The 13,779-nt window shown below is 40.4% G+C and overlaps 1 long non-coding RNA gene across 3 annotated transcripts in view; it reads left to right on the forward strand.

Moving 5' to 3' along the window:
* LOC148224280 (uncharacterized) overlaps positions 1 to 13,779 on the forward strand; it is a 93,005-nt gene that overhangs the window by 7,831 nt on the left and 71,395 nt on the right. The gene's annotated exons all lie outside the window — the stretch shown is intronic.

The following is a 13,779-nucleotide window of genomic DNA, read 5'->3' on the forward strand; positions in this document are numbered from 1 at the left end:
TTTTTAATTTAAGTAATTTGATTATGTAGCTATCTGTTGCTAGAATGATGAAGTTAGATAGTCCCATAGATGTGTGTATTTATATAAAGAAGAGAATTCATGCAGCATAAACCAGATAATTTATCTTTGTTGCAGTCAGCTTGGTAGACATGTTGCCTCTGGAATGCTAATAACCACCAATTTTTATGTAGCGAAAATGGAATACACTGTATTTAGAAATACTCAGAAGGAGAATTTCTTTTCAAGGACAGTAAAAGCATCAAAATGTCTAAGGGGTCACTAATAGCATAAAAAAACCCAACTGCCCCCCAAACTGATAAACAAAAAAACCCTGCTAACCAAAATATCATCTTTAAAACTGAATCCTTTACGAGAGATTATGAAAAATATCAATTGATCCAGTGAGTCAGGAAAAATGCATTTAGATGTGAGGCTGTAAAAATAAACCCAAAGAAAAAAGGAGGGGAGGATTGAAGAGCAAATCTGAATTTTAAAACAGGTTCTGGTACCCAAACTATCAGTGCTGTAATATTTTTTTAATTTTTTTATTTGCACTTAAAGAGATGCCAAAGAGGAAACTGTTCATTGCAGGGATCCTTGACGTATGATTGACACGATATCATGTTGTATAAACTAATAGCAGCCAGAAGGGTGATTGATGAGTCAGATCCCTTTCTACCACCCCAAATTCACTGTTGCTATGCCTTCATTTCTTTGCTCCACCTCGGTAGCTTGTGATCCACAGAATTTTACTTCTGTTGGCTGGTGGAAAGCATATGCTGATGTAATACTTTAACATGAGTCCTGCTCCCCACAATACTCGTATTTTGTGATAAGAATAGAATAAATTACTCCTTTCTATGAGTTGATGTTGGGGAAGGAGCAAATTTGTCCCAGTTGCTTATCAGTGAGTAATCCTCATTGTCCTACACCTTCCCTTCTCTGAAAGACACAATCTACTTCTTGGGCTTTGACATGTCAAAAGTCAGCAGTCTCTGCTGACTGTTCACATGCAGCATGTGGTTGTATTTAGTTTTTACCACTGTTTAACCAGTGATTTCTAATGTAACATTTTTCCATTTTGAATGATAAGTCATATTTGACACTAGAGACCAATATCAGTGCCCAAGACTGCAGTAGAAAAGAGATGTTAAGAAGATTATGCTGTCACACGCCCTAGCATCAAGAGCACTTTTCTTTCTTTTTTCCTCTATTGTCCAACAGTTGAACTGCTGGCAGTCAGAATATGTTTTATCACAGGAGGTAGAGCCAAGTCATATGCAAGTTTACCTATAGCAAAATCCTGGCTGCATTTAGCCAAAGCATGAAAATCTGCAAACGGAGCCTCTAAAGACATGAAGTACTGAAGGATTTTACATTGCTGCCATTACTGGCATCGTGCCATCTCTCTTCTCCACAGAGAAATAAATCTGACAGCTTTCTGAATGTACTTTCAAGAAGATGCAAGGCTCAATAATAAACAGTGAATTCATGCTTCAGTCTTACCATCTTCACAAAAAACTTATCCAGGCTTAGGACATTGCATATAGCCCAAGAGAAAGGGTATTCTTTGTTCAAGAGTATTTTTCTGTGCAGAAATAAGCCTGGTTCAGGGTGAAGAAAATAGTCTAGGTAGTACATAGTAGATTGCAGTAACAGTATGTCTTCTTCCTCCTCTCATGTGGATATTTCTGCAATTTTCACTTGCTGCAAGCATATGAGCCCAAGATCCTATCTACATCACTGCAACCTCTTGGTAGCCTTTCTGATTGTGACTACTTTGAAAGAATTGAGCTGCTTTTTTAAAAGCCTTCTTTACCTACTGGGGTGGTAACTGAGATGAAGAGCACAGACCATAAATGAGGAGTGTATAGGTACATGGGTACTGATCTGAGAGCATTAGAAATGAGGCATGCAATTCAAGAGCAAAGTTCTTTGTTCCTGTTGTGTGGAAAAAGAGCATCCAAGGTTCATAAATGCTCATGGTGAAAAGGAACAACAAAAGTCAGAGGGTTCACTGAAACTTACAAAATGTTGTTAGTAAATTAGTTGGCCTTGAAAGTGGTATATTATTTAGTCCCTGACCTCTATATAAGCACATGGAAGAGAAAGAGATTAATTAAAGGGAAGACAGAGAGAAAAAATGAGAAAGAAAAAGAAAGAAAGAAAGAAGGAAGGAAGGAAGGAAGCAAGCATCCAGTTCTGGTTCCAGCATTGATCTAGCTGATGACATGTTCAGAGTCTTGGGTGCTCTGCCTAGGCTTGGTTGGGGTACCTCTTTATAGGCAGATTTTTTCTCTCTGGAAGATGGGTTTATCTTTCTATGAAAAGTAGTTACTGTGCATAATCTCTTCTTTCAGACATTTCTGGACATGGGTCAGAAGGGCTTTGGGGGTCTTGGGTGGTCTTGGTCCCCCCTACTGTCCATGCCCACTTCTCAGCCTCTTTCCTGTGCTTGCACTGTACTGTGCTGTGCTCAACTCCAGGAGCTAGAACAAAGAAACTTGTCCTGGGAAAGTGCTGCCCTACTTCTGCATGGCCCCCTTTTCCAGCCATATCTCATTCTTTCCTACCACGTGTTACTAGAAAAGTTCCTTGTCTGTTATTATCAACAATCCTTGGTTGGCTCCACAGCTATCCAGCTATCAGTGTTTGAGACATTAGCTCCTTATCTTCTGGGCTTCCACACTGACATAGGGAAGAAAAAAACAAAACATTGGTTACTTTCTTATACAAGCTTCAAGATTTGTGTGGCTTTACAAATTTGTCAGCTAGTAAGTATACTCTCAATCCTGTGTAGCATTGTCTTGATGAGCTTCCATCAGTTTGGACAGGTGAAAAAACCCTAAACTCAATAAACAAGCACAGATACAATTTATTGTTGTTGAAAGATTTATTTTGTTGATACTGTCAGTGTTAGTGTCTCATCTGTCTCTTTTGCAGCCTGAAAAGTTTCTGTAGTGAATTACAGACACTCAAAGTTCCTTTTCGACTGATGTTTTGAGTATTGTAAGCACAGAAGGAGAGGGAAAAAGTGACATCTGCAGAACAAAATCTGTAGAAACAAACCAAAGAAACTACCTTGGGTGAACAGAGCACTGGAAAGCCCAAATCAAAGACTTTTCATGTGTGGATGACAATTTAACACCCGTTAAACCAACGTCACTTTTACAAAAGTCAGTAAAATAGTTCCTCAGGTATAGACAAGCTCTGACAGGTGTGAGTTTATAACAATTACTTACTGTTGACTAAACCTGGCCTCTGCTTCTGAAGCATCACTCAAGTCTTGGAAAATAAAAAGGATGAGCAGCAGCAGATCTCTTGTGAGATCATTTTCACTGTGCACCTTCTCCCATAGAAATAAAAAGTAATAAAAAATAATAAAAGTAACAGCCTAGTCCTTTGTCTTGTCAGGGTCTGAGCTATCTTGCTTAATAAGGATAGAATTAGATGAAATTTTCTGAACACATTGGTCTTTATTCCCCAGGGTTATATTTCCACATGAAGAAAGGACTCTGAGGAATCCTCTCCCAGCTTTCACTGGAATTTATTTCCAGGACATCTCACTTCTGATCAGCTATGGCCATATCCTCACCCTCATCCAGACAGATACTCTGTTCAGGGCTGGATTCACATTGACTTTTTGAGTTTTTTAGCTTAGTCTATTTCCAAAACAGGCACAGTTGAGAAGTCTGATGATGAAGCTACCAATGTTTTGAAATTCTATTTCCTGCTTCACCATGATACATAAATAAACAAACTGTTTGTGTACTTCAATGCTGATGCTGAGCTTTTGAAAGAAAAGTATTGAAGTGAGTTTTCCGAGCCCAGTTGACCCGTTCCTCAGAAGCACTGCCTCCAAACAGCTCTGCATGTGCAGGGCTATCTTTGTGCTTGCTGGTGCCACAGAGTGGTGATCACACTACATTCGTAGTAGTCCTCTGGAAATTTAGAAGAAATTGCAAATCATAGATCCTTCTACATGCTGTATCACTTTTATGCTCTGGCATACAGACCTTAGGGCTCCCTGTGATTGCCCTGCTCTGTTCATGTGAGACAAGTTGGCCATGACCCAGCAGCAGGGAGCTGTGCAGCTCTGATCCCTCCCTCTCTTCCCAGCCGCAGGGCAGGGGCATCCTGAGCATCCCAAGCATCCCGAGCTGTACTGCCAGTGTCCAGCACCTGGCTCAGCTGCTCGTGGTGAGCTGTTGCTTTAAAATCATTTATCTGCAGTCACACAATCATACACCACCGATGCTCTTATTGCAGTGCTAAACATCTATTAACACTGACAGTCGAGTAATGAGGTGACTGCAACAATTAATTTCCATGTTTCCATTGAGCTATGCTCTGGTGGATTGTTACACTGATCCTTTGTGAACATCTGAGCATGGGGAGAGGAGGAAGAAAGGAAGTTCCATGTTTCAGCACTTCCACCTTTCTGCTAGACATTGCCAAAAGGCCACTGTTTTTGGATTGCTTCCCTGTTTTCAAGTTGCAGAAATTTGATATAGTGTTATTTCATGGTTTGCTGAACACAGAGAGAATTGCTGCCAGCAGTGTGTTTTTGCAAAATCGGTGTAACCCGCACTTGATTTCATGCTGTTTCAGAATCCAGTGAAATAGCTTCACTCTTTCTCTCTTTCATGTTGACAAGTCATTAGTAATGTTACCAGGAGACCAAAATATCGTTGGAATAGGCATTGAATATTAAGATGAATATATCTATTGTTTCATTACCTGTTGGGTTTTTCCCCCAATAAAATAATAGCCTTAAATTATAGTGCAACATTTAAAAAAAAAATCAAACTCATTAAAAATGAGTTATTGTTCTAAAGACAGGAGATAAAAAACAGATTTTCCCAAAAGGCAGGCTGCTGTCAGTCCCTGCATTTCTGTTTATAGACTTACACTTGGAGTCATGTTCTGGATAAGGGTGTAGGAGGCTGCCCCAGTTCAGTAAGGAGCTTTAGGCTGAAGAATAGTCTGTGTTGGTAACAGTAACTTACAGCAGAAACCATTAAACAGACACAGCCAAAGGGTAGTGGTCTCAATATTTTTGGAAAGCAATTGGATCTGAATCTTGTGTACATAGGCATAGTTCCACTGAAAATAATGGTGTTGTATCAGTTTATAATGAGATATGCATCTACCGCTTTGAATAGACCAGTGAGAATTTAAAGTGGGAGTAATCTTTTCTTCTTTCAGCAGCTGACAGAAAGGCAGGAGAGGTCTCAGGAAATGAGATTTACATGGGGAGGGACAGAGTTTATCTGTTCAGTACATCTGTGTGCAGAAGAAGCTGCAAAAGGAGCAGTGACAGCACTAGCTGTGACACTCAGGGCAAACACAACCACCCAACACCCAGATAGCACAGCTGGATTGGGTTAGGGTGGCTGTACTGGGTCTGAATGCAAATGAAAGGTTAAAGTTCAGTTCCAAGCATCCCAGAGACAGTCCTAGTTTAGCATTAACAAAGTCTTGATAAACACAAAATCAACTCTAAAATAAAAAATAACCATAAAGCTGCTTCTGAAACTCTGAAATTAAATTAATTCAGTCAATACTTGTATTGAACACTATACTAGGGAGTAAGTTTTTCTGGAAAGTAATTAATTATCTGACTCTCTCTACCAATCGTTATTGTAGCAGTGCTGTTAAAAGCCTTAAAAGTGATCACTATGCCAGGTGCTACAGGAATGTGTAAGAGGCAGTGGGTGCCTCTAAGATCTTTGCCACAGCTGTGCATGAAGTCCAAAAGCAGATGGGTGAGACAGATGTCTGAGGAACTGATCCTCCATTTCACCTCCTGGGCCAGAGGTCTGGATGAACCTCATTGTGCTACTGTCCCTGAAGCATGCTGCTCCCTTCCAGACCTTCTTCCCAAGCGTGCCTATTCCCAGGATGCTTGCATGCAAATTTCTAATCTGGTAAATAACTAAAGAGAGGGAAGTAAAGTCAGCTTGTCTGCAATTTGCCTCAGTTTACAGTGGCTTCAGTGCCTTCTTCAGCCAACAGTAACTTGCAAATTCAAAGATTTGCAAAGACTGACTAACCAGCCTCTGGAGACACCTATGCAGGAGCTAAGGAGAAACCTTTCCAGTCAGTGTGGTCTCAATCATATTTCCTAACAGCTTCCTTGGAAAGCAATATGGAAAATCACTTGCTGAAGACCACTACTCCACCAACAGAGGTGCAGCAATAGGTCTGATCTCATGGTACCAAAATCAAAACGGCAGTTCAGCAGATTTTTGGGAGTGACAAGTAAAAGTCTCCATGGATTTATTTGAAATCCTAAAAAATAAGTCAAATTAATGAAGTAGGTGGCAAGACAAACTGATGCATAGGAAAATATTGGCTCTCTGACATATAGGACAAATCAACACCTTTCAGCTTGTTGACTACCACACCTGTCAGGTAATGTGTAAATTTTTTTTTTTAAATACTTGTTTTGCAAAAATGGAGAAATAGGATCTACCAGCCTCAGAGAGCATGCATGACATGATTTACTGCGAATAAATCTTAAGGGCAAAATTAATGCCTGGCCCCTGGTGTGGTAATCTAGTCAATTTTGGTGAGGTCACCCCACCTTTTTCAGTCTGCTCTCTGTCTGCTCAACAGCTTCCTATGGAGAATGTCTTTCAATGCTACATTTGTTTATGTCATGACTCTGCAAAATCTGAATTTAAAACGGTCATTGAATTTCACACCCAGATTGAAGCACTGTAGCCTGAAACAAGTTTTAGCTTCATTGCTGCCAAATCCTCCAAACTGTCAAGAAGCCAAGAAGTAATATAAAAGAAACAAGCCAAGAAGTAACATAGCAAGAAAAAGTAAAATTCAGACTTGATTTGGTCTGGTATAGATCCACCAAAAGACTATGCTGGTTCTAAATAAGGGAGATATAGACAGACATTGTTAAAGACATTAAAATGACAAATACTAACAAAATACATATTTACTGCATGTTTATTATGATGTTTGTTTTTTAAAAATAGTTTCATAGAGCATTGCTTGCAGACTGCATTTTGCTTTCCAGCACCAATTTTTCTTATACAGTTATCTCCCTACTTCCCTCTTCAGTACCTTAAGAGATTTTTCAGAACTTGTTTATCTACATGTAATTTTCTTTTGAAAAAAGAAAATGCTTTTTTTGGGTTTTTTTTCCCTGTAATTTTTTTTGTGAAGTCTAGCTTGAAGTTCCTCTCAAATTTAAGTTTTGCAGTGTTTTTTTTTCTCTAATTCCTAAATTAAGCATATCTGACCTCAACCTCCTAATTCCCCTCTTTCAATCCTTCTTATAGCAAAGGCCTCTATAAAAGCCATCTACAAATGGGAAATGCACAAAAAATAATGTCAGCCCTCAATTCTTCAAGAGGGCAATTTATATTTTCTTGTAAAAGCAGAAAAAATTAGGCCTTTTTTGGTTAATAATTCAAAGTGAACAGTCCTATAAAAGGCTGGGAACAAAATCTGTGTGTTCAGTTTATCAGCAAGGATTTAATTCAGTGGTTGGAAGCTAGTGGAGAGTCTTGTAGCCGTGGAAAGGGGTATTAACCCTTTAGATGCGGGAGAAATAAAGCACACAGCTGCGTGGTCTTCTTTCATTATAAGAAAGAAAGAGACAAGTTTATTTAGAAACACACTTGTTTTTATAGCATGACTCGCAACTCCAAGAGCAGAAAAAGATGATTGGTTCAGAGAGAAGACACCCCATTCCCAGGACCTGGTCACACACCACAACAGGTGTCCTATCATTGTTATTAAATTCCTCTTTATTTTGACCAAGTTATCATCCTGGGAGATGTTCTCCCTAGCCTACAGCTGGACCAGCTTATCGGCTGGGAACAGAGCTCAGAAGCTCTGGCCTGGAATATTTTTCAGGCTGGCTCTCTTAAATGAGTGCCCACAGAGTCTGGTTAAAAACTGGTCTGATGTTTCTAGGAAAAAGTCCAGAGGACAGATAGAAAGCCACATATACAGCTGAGTGTGCTTGCTCTCATCTTATTATCTATTTATCTCTGGTTAATGGACTAAGAGGAGCATGTTCCTCCAATGTTTAGGGTAAGAGGAGAAAAAAATAATCTCTGGATATATTTCCATGGTCTGTGAGTGGTCCTACCTAGAGGTGAGCCTAGACCATCAACTATTATCAGGCTAAAGCTAGATGTAGGATCCCACTGAGCAAAAGGTAAGTGATTAGACAGCACCCAGGGAGTTGTATAACAGGCAGCCAATTACAAGCAGCACCATCTGGCCACCCCTGTAGTCAGTCTCTACCTTATGTTTTGAGGCTGTACCTTAAACTTCTGTACCTTGTGGTTTTCAGAGTGGCTGCAAGTCACTGATGGAATTAGTGGATCATCTGTTGGAATCATCACTGACTCCTTAGAAGGAATGGCTGTCTATATATTTTGTATTAACTAATTAGCTTGCAAGATCTATTCATTGTGGCAACTATCTCTTTGAAAATGGCATTTACTAAGAATCTGGAATATTTGAGTGGAAAAATGATCTTTGGCTTTAAGAGTTAGGTAAAAAAATCTGGCACTTTACCTTGCTATTCTGCTTTGTGCAAACCATCTGACAGCAGAACCTGCAAGGCTAGGCAGATAAATTTAAGCTTCGTGCTACTCCCACTGCAGCCCTTCATGTCTCTTCCCCAACTACTTAAACAATGATGCTGCTTCTCTCTCTTTTGATACTGTCATCCAACACGAAGTAATCAATTGGCTTCTTTCCATTTGATTTGGCTGTTTTCTGCCATGCCTTTGCCCTAATATACCGGAGTGTGCTTGGGGACAAACCTGTGAGCAGTTAGGCAGAACTCAGATGTCTCCAAGTGCAAGCTGGAGAACTCAGTTATTATCAGAAAAACTCTGGTGATAGTAAAGGAATTGGTAGCATAAGCTACTGGATTTAGCTTCAGTCTTCTGCTAACTTTAATTCTAATATTAATTTAGAATCCTAAAAAAAACCCCAAAAAACTTATTCAAGAGGATGAATAAATAAATTGATGAATTGGTCAAAACAAGAGAATCAGCCAAGATTTAACAGTATCACCCAACCTGAAAGGAGATAATTCTGGCTTTCAGTACTTTAGAAAGATTTTTTTCACACCCATGGAAATTGTTACATGACTGCAAAAAATTTCCCATTGAATAGGAAACATCCCTTTCCATACCTTCTGCTGGTTAATGCCTGTGTACCACAGCCTGGCTCTCACTGCAGTGAATAAAGAGAAGGAAGAAAAGGAGTAAGAAAGTTCAGGTGAAGAGCCCTGCCAAGCACAAAGCTTGTGACACCAGAGGGCAATGTTCTCTTGTTATATTGGTTGTGGTACAAAACCACAAGCCTGAAAAAATGCATCAACGGCAAAAGCTCTTTGTAAAAAAGACCAGTTTTGAAAAACTGTGTAAGTTTACAGCATTGTGTGCTAAGATAGACTATCAGTTTTGAAGCTTTGCAAGACATACAGGTACTGGCTATACAGAATGCTTTTTAAAATCGGTTTTTATATTGGATCACATGTGCAATGTCAGCAGACATGCAGTGTCAGGGAAAGCTGAAAATCTCAATCACATCTGTGCTCTGGGTGAACAAGGTATAACAAATTTATGTTCACTTTCTTCTTTGAGTTCACAAAAAAAAAATCACAAGTCTTTCTTCAGCTGAAATGGAAAACGCTTGTGTAGTCACTTGGTAAAAATTAATCTTCTAATAAATTAATAAGCATAAGTGACAATGAATGAAAAGTTAAAGAGTCAGTAATGCTACGCTTTTCTTTAATAAAAGTATTAAAACAAGCATGCTCCCTTTTCCCTTGTGCCATTTCTACAGTGTTCTATTAGCTTTTGCCTTTCCTCCAAATAAGATAAGATTGCACTGTTGGCTGCCTGACCAGGCTGTGCTGGATCTCGTTGGAGCCCTGGGAAGGTGCATGTGCTTAGGTAGAGCTGAGGCTCCAGGCAATGGGCAGCTCTTCTGGGCAGCCCCACTCTGGTACAGCACCACTGTCTGGGCTCTTAATGTCTGTTTGACCTTTTTTTATGCAGGATGTGAGGGGCAATTTGTCTATAACTGGGTAATTAGATCTATTAAGTGTAAAAACATCTTGTGCAGAAATAAAAGTTAAATCAGAAATATATTATGAATGGCCTCAGGCAGGTGTGAGGGTGGTATCTCTCAAACAGGATTTAAACATGGCAGTGTAAAGTGCTAACTTGCTGGTTTCTGTTTGTTACCTGTTGAACCAGGAGCAGACGTCTAAAAATGGGGTTCACAAAGTTTTAAATGGTTAGATTTTTCTGAAGGGGCAGGAACGGGACTGTGGAAATTCACAGAATTACAGAATAAGCTGAGTTGAAAGAGATCCACAAGGTTCATCAAGTCCAACTCCTGTCCCTGTGCAGGACATCCCAAGTCACATTGTGTGCCTGAGAGCATTCTCCAAACACTTCTTGAACTCTGTGAGGTTGGGCTGGTGCTGTGACCACTTCTCTGGGGAGCTGTTCCAGTGTCCAAACACCCTCTGGGTGAAGAACCTTTTCTTAATATCCACCCTAAACCTCCCCTGACACAACTTCAGGCCATTCCCTCAGGTTCTGTCACTGTCACCACAGAGCAGAGGTCAGTGCCTCCCCTCCTCTTCCCCTCACAAGGAACTGCAATGAGGTCTGTCCTCAGTCTCCTCATCTTCAGGCTGAAAGACCAAGTGCCCTCAGCTGTTCTCATATAGCTTCTCCTCAAGGCCCTTCACCATCTTTACAGCCCTGCTTTGGACACTCTCTAATAGCTTTATATCTTTCTTATATTGTGGTGCCCAAAACTGCACACAGGACTTGAGGTGAGGCCACACCAGTGCCGAGCAAAGTTATGACATGCTGGCTGTGACCAATGACTGCATTGTCTTTCGGGTGTTTTTAAATACATCCCAGAATAATCTCAGTATGGATCTGGCTTCATCCTGAAAGATCCTAGGATGGACATTGAGGAGGCAGAGAAGATACAAGACAAAGCCTAGAGGAGGGTAGCAAAGGTGCTTGAAGATGTTCAATGGCTTATACCCAGGTAATACTTCCATGGGTAAGGCTGCTCAGCTCCAGCAAACAGAGCTAAGGGACAAAACAGAGGAATTGTATTGTGGAGTGGAGACGGTGATGAGGTGTGATGGTTTGGTGTAGTTAAGAGCTACAGGGCATCAAGAAGAAGCAGCTTGTAATGAACTCAAAATAAACAAGGTTTCAATAGACATTGTGAATGCTAGAAACTTACATTGATTTGTGGAAAGCAATCCAGTACAGTAAGAACTATTTAACAGACAGATACTTTTCCTCAATTATCCATTAACCACAAACCTGTGGAGCTGGGGGTAGCTAGTGGGAAAGCAGAACAGTAGGATTTTCTTGTTTCTGTCCTTTTCCCTAGGTACCTGCTATGGCGCCCTGACAGAGAGAGCTCTGCAGGAGAGGGACTGCTGGTTTGTGCTGGTACAGGTATAGCCAGAATTTAATTCTACTTGTTCTTGCTTTTCCACTTTGTACTGGATAATGTCATTCCCGATTTTGTAGAGGAAAGACTGGGAGAATATGCATAACTTTGGTTAGAGGTTAAGTTACTTGTTTCTTCTACCTCCCCCTGCCACCCACAGCTGCATCAATATTATTGCTTTGTCCTAATTATCACATTACCTTCTGGGAAACTTAAAATATCTCCTTATGGCTTATGAGCTTTACTGACCTCACTGGCATGCAGGGATTATGTAGGAAACTTTGAAAGAAACACTAATTAAAACTCTGCAGATAAATGGAAGGGGGAATGAAATGTAGTAAGGTTTGGTCAGAGGCACATTGTGTCAGGCTATCCTGATGCCTATCTAATAAAAAATTGATAAGAATCTTCATTCATGTTTCTAGAAAAAAAAAGAAAGCTGTGATTTTGTAGACAAAAGCAGTAGATCAAATCTGTCTGACCTTGAGCAAAGCATTTGATGCAGTGTCACATGGGAAATTATCAGCTAAAATGGTGAAGATGGAGATTATTACAGGAACTGAGATGTAGTAAGGAGCTCTCTAAATGAGAGATGACAATGAGTCACGCTGTGAGGCAAATGATCAAGCTGAAAGAGGTTACTAGACAATTTTCTCAAGGACTCTCTGGACAAAGTTTATTTACTATTTCTAATAAAGACCTTGGCATAAAAGACAGGAGCATGAAAATTAAATTGACTGACACATATAGGAATCATCTGTGGTGTATGGCAGTATCAGAATCTCGTGCACTGACATGATGTGATCTTGAGGACAAGGGTAGAAATGGGTAAAGCAGGACACAGGCTAAAGACACGTCTTGGGGCTAATAGCATGAGTCTGTGCTAGGATCTCAGTTGGGAAAACACCTTTAACTTCAAGAAGTGAAAAGGATTTGTCTTAGGAATGTAAAATGATGTTTCTAATGGGGCTGGAGAGGGTGGTTCTTTCCTATATGCATGTCCCAGAGGACACTGCTGGAAACTGCAGAACTAGCTAACCCTAATGATATGATAAAACTATTTGGGCTGAATCAGCCATAATTCAGCTGCAGCTGCAAAAAGGAAATATTTCTGAAGGTGAAGAGTATGGAGCCATATTCTAGAAGGAAAAGTAAGGCAAAAAAAAAGTCTAATTCTAAGAATCATCATACAGTAATGTCAGCATCAATGACTGAAATTGGAGTCAGTTGCTCAAAACACTCATCCACTCCTTCCATCTTTTCAATCGTTTGGTTATAGGCAGTCTTGCTTTTATTTGAAGCACACTGAATTCTTTCAGTCAGATAGAGCAGGTTGAATGGAGGGAGTTGCTATTTCAAATGCCTGTTGACACATTAACTAAGATACACACCCAGATAGGAATTCAATCAGTCTCATACCACCCTTGGAATAATAAATAAATGGAGAAAGACAGAACCTTCATTCTTTTCTCCTTCAAAATTCTTCTTCCTGCCTCTTGGTGATGTGTTTTTCCTTTCAGCCACACTGAGATAAAAGGTGCACCAAGCCAGCATAGTGTCACAGATGTAAGGGTAGGACAAATTACTTGGGTTACCCAATGTGACCCTTGGTATTTTTCAAGGCTATGTGGTACATCCTTTGTACTACCTTATCCTGTAATGTCTCATGTGTAAGGAAACTTTCCTGTCTGACTGTTCAGAGGGGGCACTCTGGTAGCCACATCCCCACCACCAGAGACTGCACTGCTAGGACTGAAGCTCCATCTCAGTGGATGGCTCTGGTCACCACAGGGATGCCCTGCTTGGCTCCCTAAACACACCCGCCATAGTCACACAGATTGGATTTTGATATTGGCTGGGTTTCTCTTGCATCCTTAAAGCAATTTATTCATGATGCAGTAACACAGAAACAGCTCAAGCTGAGTGCCTCCAGGAAGGGACACCAAATAAAGTAAGCCCTGGGTTTTATGCCTTCACAGTCTATGCACATGAAAGTCTGGGATCTTCCTGCTGAGTCTTCAGCTTCTCCTGTGTCTCTGCCTGGTCACCTGGCTGGGCCACAGGTCCCTGTGCCCTTTTTTTTGTGTAAAGGGTCCAGTTCATGGCCTCTTGCCTGAGGCTTCTGCCACCCAGAGCTCAGTCTGCAGCTTACACACTGTGCTGCCTGCACTGAATGTATTACTCACCATCTTATCTGGCATCAATGATCTGCAGGGCTTTTCATGTCCCTCAGAAGAAGAATTTGATTATTTCCATACACCAAAGAATATAAATATAATTTTACTTGCT

This window comes from Sturnus vulgaris, chromosome 3 (assembly GCF_052056855.1).
Source record: "Sturnus vulgaris isolate bStuVul1 chromosome 3, bStuVul1.hap1, whole genome shotgun sequence".
In the NCBI taxonomy this organism is placed as follows: Eukaryota; Metazoa; Chordata; class Aves; order Passeriformes; family Sturnidae; genus Sturnus; species Sturnus vulgaris.